This window comes from Lynx canadensis, chromosome B1 (assembly GCF_007474595.2).
Source record: "Lynx canadensis isolate LIC74 chromosome B1, mLynCan4.pri.v2, whole genome shotgun sequence".
In the NCBI taxonomy this organism is placed as follows: domain Eukaryota; kingdom Metazoa; phylum Chordata; class Mammalia; order Carnivora; family Felidae; genus Lynx; species Lynx canadensis.
In genome coordinates this window covers 51,600,377-51,607,365 of record NC_044306.2, presented here as the reverse complement: position 1 = coordinate 51,607,365, position 6,989 = coordinate 51,600,377, and positions in this window count along the sequence as shown.

Sequence of the window (6,989 nt, the reverse complement as noted above, 5' to 3'; positions counted from 1 at the left end):
AAAGGAACAATTGCCCCCAGCTGCTAAGTTCAACCTAATTCCCCAATCAGAAGAATTTAGGCTGGCTTTCTACCACATACTGAAGTTTGTATAGATGTAATGTGGACACTCCTGTTCTCTTGAGCTCCTATTTGAGAGGACATACATAAATAATTAAGAAGGAAACAGCCCACGTTTGTCCTCAGGGAACAATTTGGAAGTTTTCCCAGGAATTATCTTTGAAAAACTGGAGTGTGAGACCTCAACTCCATTAGCTGAAGTGCTTGTGGCTCCTGGGAATGCCTCAGTTTCCTTCCAGAGCCATGATTCTTAGCCCTGGCTGCACAGTACAGTCATATGAGAGGAAAAACCAAATATTAGACAGCCACTCTGGAAAAGAGTTTTGTAGTTGTTTCTTATAGAATTGAACATGGAACCATCATGTGACCCAGGAATTGCACTCCCCCTGGACATTTATTCCAGAGAAATGAAAACAAAAACATGTAAATGAATGCTCCTAGTAGCTGTATCCATCATAGCCCCAAACTGGAAATGACTCAGATGACTTTTGATGGACAAATGGGTAAACAAACCGTGGTACGTCCACACCATGGGATACTGGTCAGTGACACAGTGAGTTTCAACACAGGCAGCAACTTGGAGGGCCTCAAAGGAATCATGCTGAGTAAAAGAAGCCAATCTCAAAAGCCAATCTTTTTTTTTATTATGAAATTTATTGTCAAATTGGTTTCCATACAACACCCAGTGCTCATCCCAACAGGTGCCCTCCTCAATACCCATCACCCACCCACCCTCCCTCCCACCCCCCATAAATCCTCAGTTTGTTCTCAGTTTTTAGGAGTCTCTTATGTTTTGGCTCCCTCCCTCTCTAACCATCAAAAGCCAATCTCAATAGACTGCTTCATTCCATTTGTATCATTCTTGAAATATCCAAACTATAGAGATGGAGAACAGATGCGTGGTTGCCAGGGGAAGGAACAGCAGTGATAGGTGAGTCTGTAAAGGGATGGCACATGACAGCCTCCCAGGGAGGGAATGGCTCTGTATCTTGATGGTGGCGGTCACACAGATCTACACGTGGGGTGAGATTGCACTGAACCACACACACACACACACACACACACACACATGCATGTAAAGCTGGTGAAATCTGAAGAAGTTCTGTGGATTATACCAATGTCAACATATTACATTTGATATTGTCCTGTAGTTAAATGATGTTATCACTGGAGAGTACTGGGTGAAGGGTACACAGGACCTCCTGAACATTGTTTTGCCACTTTCTGTGAATCTATAATTGTTTCCAAAATAAGAAATTAAAATCACAACAAAAAATGAAACATTCTGGGCTTCATCTCTACCATTGAGTCAGATGCTTGTCAAGCAGACACATAAGACAAGGTCAAGACCCAACTAATATAAAAATCCACTGTTTGTTTATTTCTTGGTGAAATGATGGTGAAAAGAAGAACGAGCAAAGGATGTCATCTCCTAGAGAGCCCTGTCCCACACACTGGAAGGACAACATGGATACAAAAGAGGAGGGGTGACTGCAACAAGGGATGTGGGGCAGTCTTGTATCAGCTCCTCCCAGGCTTCCATCCATGGACTATCATGACCTGCTCTGTCAAGACTCAGACAAGCTGAGTTTGACACCTTGCCTGCAGAGTACTGGGCCTGGGATATCTAGGGAAGCCCGGTTCATCCCAGTTGAACAGTAGCCTTTGTATAGGACTCTCTAGAGCCTTTACTGTGCTAACATGCACCATGTAGCCCCAGGTTGGAGATGCAGTCAGAGGAATATCCCAAACCCATCTGAACACAGAGCATTTCATGAGACCCTTGGAACACTCTTTGGGAAATGTTTTCTGATGCCAACAACAAGATCTGTTGGAAAAGGGAGGGCTGACTCTGGACCTCAGGAGAGGCCAGGCTCATGTGAAGAACAGACAGCGTCAGGTGGCCAGGTCAGGGGCAAGAGATAGGTAAAGGAAGACAAAATGTCATTTAGGAGATTTTTTTGGGATTTGGGACAAGTGACCTAAAAGCAACAGGGAGGCATCCCGTGTACTTTGGAGGAGGAGACTTCTTCTTCCCCCTGGGGTCTTGGGGACTATGAGACAAGGATTAGACAGAAAGTTTGGCTTAGAGGGGAGGTCAACTAAGGAAGAACCAGAAAAGGAGTGTAAATGTCACAACTGTTGAACATAGAGAATCTGTGAAAGAAGGGACAGCTCCGGGGTAGCTGCAGAGGCTTCCTCAGCTGAAGAGCTTCTAGACTTAACAGCTGAGGCAACATGAGGCCTGATTCCTAATCTGAACCAGAATCTTCCCTTCCTGGTAAGCCCCAGTCTCCTAGGAAGTCCCAGAAACCACGAACATCTGCCACCTAGTGGCTGAGAAAAATGCTGCATGACAATGGATTTGCATACTGCGGATGAACATTTCACAGATTTCATGTGGTTAATGGAATCTTATTTAATGCAAGGCATCTGCTGCACAATTATGAGTTGCTGATCTGTTCCAGATGATAGCATCAGTACATTTGGGAATGGCACTGCTTACTCCCAGACCTGTATATCCCCATTTGTCCTTCTGTGTTTAGCCCCTTGGATTCACAGGAATCCAAAACTCTTCAGGAGCAGGCAGGCCAGGAGTCCATGTCCCAAGCCCTCCCACTAATTCTGGGGTTCACTCAACGGGGATCTCATGTCTTTATTGTCCTCCAAAGTCCTCTTGGGTGATGAATATATGCTCCTAGTACAGATGTTGGAGTTAGGGAAAGGCCTTCTTGGCTCTGGGCTCTCTTTTCTCCATAAAAATTACCCAATTATAGTGGAACTATCAATCTATATTTCCACTGTGGAATGCCAGGAGACTTGAAGGTACTTCAAGTTTTTAGTTCCTGGGTTTTAGTTTCAGTTCTTTGCCAGTGTATTGGGAGACTTTCTTTGTAGTTAATCACTAGGAGATATGGCTCTTCTCCTTGGTTTTGCCACTGATGAAAGCACAGCATGAAATTCTGCCAGTGAGGAGACTTGCTTCTTCACCTGCCTAGCTGGACCTGGGGAGCACCTTCTTCAAGTACCCTTCACTGTGCCTTAAGCAACAATACTTCATTCATGTACCCATTCATTTGTTCATCCATGCTTTTATTGCATGCCTACCAGGAGTGGCGTGCTGAAGAAAGGATAGTAGTCCTAAACAAGGATAATCGGGTAGTGAACACAAACAGATTTATAAGCAGTTACAATTAGGGTGCTAGAAGCCACACTAGAGGTATGCCCAGTTATGGAGGCTTGGAGCAAATGCACCCAACCAGTCTTGGTAGACGATACAGAGTTCCAAAGGGAGGTGACGTCCTAGATGACACTAAAAAATGAATAGCAGCCAGGCATGCAAAAAGCTGGGGAAGGAGAGAAAAGATTGTCAAGGCAGGCTCTTCCCAGTTGATCTGCAGAGTTAAAAAAGAATATGAACTCCCAGGAGCCTAATCTCATGGGTGAGAGTGCAGAGGCTGACCTGAGCAGCATTCCTTATTTTCCTCTTGAAAGTATAGGCAAGTCTTCATGCAGGTCTTGGTGAAATTTGGAGACCTCACCTGAATGGTCCAAAGTCTTTAATGGCCTTGAACTTGAACATATCTCTTAAAGAATCTTATGGTCTGAGGGTAACACAAGACTTGGTAGGACACTTGGGACTTCTCCAGAAGATGGGGCTTCTGAAATGGAACAGATGGGAAATTGGGGAAAGTGGGTATTGATGGCTTCTCTAGTTCCAGTCTAAATGGGTTGATTAAAGATACAGGCTTCTGGATGAACTAGCTAAAGATCTCCTTGGAGAAATCTGTGCATGCAAGAGTCCGAAGTGTGGGTCAGAACATTGGATTTGGTAACCTAAGAATTTGACTCCCAATACAAGCTTCCTCCCCTAAATTTCATGACTTTTTCCCTCTGTTGGTCTTGGTTTCCTCATCTATAAAATTTGAAGATTGGCTTAAATAATCTTGAGAAGCAACCCGTGGAACAACCTGGAACAATTTTTGATTTTAAATCAATGACTTATCAATGTATTCTTTCCTCTGAAAATTGTCCCTTTCCTCCCTCCCCAGAACAGCAAAGGCCTGGCCCAGGATACAATTGTTACACTCACAGGCCTCCTGCATGGTGGTGTCTCTGACATCCATCCCCTTGCCAAGTGTTTCTGTAGTGAGCAAGGCATTGATACCCTTCTGGGGGCTTCAGGTTCAAGAGCTGCAGCCAAGAAATTGTTGTCTCTCTAGTACACACACATTGCACTCCAAGAGGCTGTGAGTCTTACACTTCCCCCACTGGAAGAGCAGAGAGCCCAGGCCTTCCAAGGGTAACCTGGGACTCTGCACTGATGGGGGTGTGTAGCACTCTTTGGGAGCAGACACCTGACCCCTGGGACATAGGATCAGTAGGAACTGTTCTGTACCACAGGAATGCTCCATGTGAAGCCTAAGAGTCATTTCATGCTGGTCCCAACCTTCTGGCTCTGTGTATGGCCAGCATGTGGCATAATAGAGGAAGCTTATAGCCAAGGGCCAAGTCAGTCTGGGAAGAGAGTTTCTGTACCCAGATATTCCCAAGGGAAGCCAGAGGGGCATGGAGTGGAATAGCTCCAGGTAATCAGAAAAAGGCCAGAAAACAAGAGGACCATCCAACTAAAATCCCAGGCAGGCAGCTGGAATTAGGAGAGTGTACTAGAAGGATATGGAGGCCCCATTGGAGAGTAGTTGAAGAGAAGAACCAACTGCAGTGTCTGGGGATCATTTGGATCCTTGTCTCCCAATCTGTAAATGAGGATAATGATTGGATATTAATGGGGATAAGTAACTGTAAATGGGATGGTGATTACAAGAGGTCAGCACTTGGAAGTATCTGTTAAATGGCTATATGAGTTTCCTGTGGCTGGCGTAACAAATGACCACATCTGGGTGGCTTTAAACAATGGAAATTTGTTCTCTCACAGTTTTGTAGACCGGCATCTGAAACCTGTTTCACTGGAACAAATGAATAAACAAACAAATAAGCGAAAAACAGAAACGGACTCATAAATACAGAGAATAAACTGATGTTTGCCAGAGGGGAGGGTGGTGGGGGGATGGGCAAAATAGGTGAAGGGGAGTGGGAGATATATATATATATATATATATATATATATATATATATATCAAATTAAATCAGTATCACTGTGCTGAAATCAAGGTGTCAGAAGAGCTGTGCTCTCTCTGGAAGTTCTAGGACAAAATCTGTTCCTTGCCTCTTCCAACTTCTGATGCGGCTGGCATTCCTGGGTATGTGGTTTATGGCTCTAATCTTCAAGGCCAGTATCTCCTAAATCTCTCTCTGGTCTGTCTTCATATCCCCTTCTCTTCTGTGTTTGTCACATATTCACCTACCTCCTCCTGTAAAGACACTTAAGATTGCATGTAGGGGCCACTCTGATAATCCAGGGCAATCTTCCCACCTCAGGATCCTTACCTTATTCATACATGAAAAGACTCATTTTCCAACTAAGATTACATTCACAGGATTCAGGATAAGAACCTGATATCTTTTAGAGCCATTACTCTCTTGACCACATAAGGATGATGATACTATGTGTTTGCAGAATTGTTGGGAGGGGTATGTAAGGTCAGGTTCTTGAAAGTGCCCAGTACTATGCAGGGCACTGCATACTATAGATGGAACCCAGCAATTGCTCATTGGCTTCAAGATGAAGCTTGGGAGGTGCAGGGGCTGATCCACCCCCTAGAGCAGAACAAGGATCACAAGAAGGAGCCCAGTGTTAGGATTAGGCCTGCACATGGGGTGGGATAGGAACTAGGGAAATAGTTGGTGCTACCAGTTGGTGCTACCTATGAGGCCAGTGCAGTGGTTCACTCCAGGTGGAGACAGATGGGGCTCTGAAAAGATGAGGGCATTATGAGTTCCTTAATAATGGCCTTGCCTGGCCATAAGACTTCATTTCCCAGCTTGGGATTTAAGCTAAACAAATGACCCCTTCTCTACAATCATGTCAGAGCTGTCAGGATTTCAGGTGGAATTCAGGTGCAGATTACATTTTGAATCAGGCCCTAAAGAACTCATAAAGCTGGCAGGTCTGGGCCTCCACTGGTAAACAAGATTATGGGCTGGGGAGGTCAACCTGACCTGCTTCCATTGGTGACCATGGGGCCAAGTTCTTCAGTAAATGGTGACTCTTGGTTCAGGAACTCTTTCTCATTATGAGCAATTGGGGGAGTGCTACCAGATGTTAAGCTGCTTTATTGGCTCTAAAGGTGTGGTATAAGGCCTAAAACTGAGGCTCAATGTTATGTGCTCCTGTTATGGATTGAATTTGTCCTCCCACCTGCCCCCAAATTCATATGTTGGAGCTCTAACCCTCACTGTGACTGCATTTGGAAAGAGGAAGTTTAAGGAGGTAATTAAGGTTAAATGAAGTCATTAGGATGGGGTCTTAACCCAACAGGATTGATGTCTTCATGAAAAGAGGAAGAGATACCAGAGGTATGTGTGCAGAGAGGAAAGGACATGTGAGGACACAGCAAAAAGGTGGCCATCTACAAGTTAGGAAGAAAGGTCTCACCAGAGACCAACCATACTGATCTTGGACTTCTAGCCTCCAGAACTATAAGAAAATAAATTTCTTATATAAGCCAGTCAATGGTATTCCGCTTGAACAACACAATCCCATTCTCCTTCGAGAACCAGGGATCACACAACCCTCTTGTTGATACAAAGTCTGCCTCCCACAGCCCCTGATTGTTGGTGATGTTTCTGGTCAGTGTGGCCACTGTGGGTGTGGGGGGGATCTCCTTCTTCCCTGGGGTTGTGAGTCTATGTCAATCTCATCAGCTCAGTGTCAGTTGTTATGTAAGGCTTTCCCCATAACTCTGGGGTGGGAAACCCTCCTTCCCCAACAGAGTGAAGAGGAGATGATTAAAACAGGAGGTGGTTCAC